Here is a 1,805-nt window from a genome sequence, read left to right on the forward strand (position 1 = left end):
GATGACACAAGTAATTGGATGAATTTCATATAATGAATATATGAATGATTGGGTTGGTTATTGAATAATGAGGTTTGAGGAGTTGAAGTGTGAAAATTGGTAAATTTTGGGTGAAATAGTATAGATGAGGTATGTTTGATTTTGGTTGAGATATATTATGTGGTCATATATGTGAGTATGATTTTTGATGCCTTGATGGGATGATAATGCGTGAGAGATATGTATGTTGTGATATATGCTTGAGAAATGATTAAGGTTGATTTGGGGGTGAAACCACGTGATAGTGAGTATGATATTGGTTATGTATAATGAGGGTTGATTGGGAATAGTATTGTTGAGAATTGGCATGAGGAAGAGTATATGATATGTCAATATGTTTGAGTTTGAGCCACTTGGGTGAAGTGGGTTAAAATGATGGGATAGTGATTTTGTATATTGTGGTAAAGTGTCAATGTGTGAGTTGAGGAGGCTTGATGTTGAAATTGATGTATTTTGATTGATTTCAAAGAAAAGGGATGAAAATGGCATGTTTTGATTGATTTTGAAAAGAGTTGAAAATGGCTTGTTTTGAAAATGGCACTTTGTGGTTTTATATGAAAATATGGTTTTTTTGGGCATACTTTGACGGGACATAACTTGGACTACGGATCTTTGTTTTGTGCCAAATCTGTTTAGAAATGAAATTGGATCCGGGATGTCCATGCCGTTCGAAGAACGGGTGAAAAACGATTTAAAATGAGGAAGTTATGTCCGTCGGAAGATTGGGGGTTGAAGCTGTGAATTCTGCAGTTTTTAACTTAGAAAATTTTTAGCAGAATAACCCCTTGCGCGTGGGCGCACTTGGCGCGCACGCGCGGATCTTTCAGAAAATGCCATCCACGCGTGCGCGTGATGTGCGCGGGCGCGCCGATAGTGTTGTACCCAATGCCCAGCCATTTTCCAGAGAGTTGTGCCAGAACTGTGCCAGCTTTGTGCCTGGGGCACGAGAATATCCACGCGTACGCGTGTTTGACGCGTGCGCGTCGATTTGGCAAATTTTTAATCCACGCGTTAGCGTGCATGACGCTTGCGCGTCGATGAGTTTTTAAGGACATCCACGCGTGCGCGTGGAGTACGCGTACGCGTGACATTGTTTTCATGCCAAAGTTGATATTTGAGTTTTAAAAGCCAAATCTCATACTTCTAAGCCTCCGATCTCACCACTTATATCTTAAATCTTTATGATATGCCTAGCTATTAGAAAAGGGCTAGTGAATGAGGTAACTTGCGAGTGAAGCAAGGGGAAAATGAATAATCAATGAGGATCATTGAGGATTATGTGAGATGTGGAGGATGGTGGTGGAAGTGCTTGTTATGCCATTGGCCGAAGGGCCGTAATTGTTTATGAATTGGCTGGTTCTGGATTGAACCGTGAGCCGGAATAGCTGTGTATGCTATGAATATTGGCTGGTTATGGATTTAACCGTGAGCCGGATGGCTGATATGGATGTTGATCCATGGATGAGAATTCATGCATGTTTATGCTGAATTATTGATAATTGTGAATTGCACTTCCACTATCTGAGATACGAGTTTCCCTGGGTAGTAGCAGTGGCTAGTCCACTTGCTCCGGGTATGAGACGAAAAATGATGTTTATGATAAATGAGTTAATTATGGAGTTTTGAATGAATGTAACTCAGATACCTGGGTAGTAGCAAGGGTTGTGGTTCGTCCCGCTTGCTCCGGGTCAATGCTTGTGTTTTCTCTCTGGTTGTAAGGGTGACAGGGCACCGATACCCTCTAATGGCGACAGGGCGCAGATACC

Source organism: Arachis stenosperma, chromosome 9 (genome assembly GCF_014773155.1).
Source record: "Arachis stenosperma cultivar V10309 chromosome 9, arast.V10309.gnm1.PFL2, whole genome shotgun sequence".
In the NCBI taxonomy this organism is placed as follows: domain Eukaryota; kingdom Viridiplantae; phylum Streptophyta; class Magnoliopsida; order Fabales; family Fabaceae; genus Arachis; species Arachis stenosperma.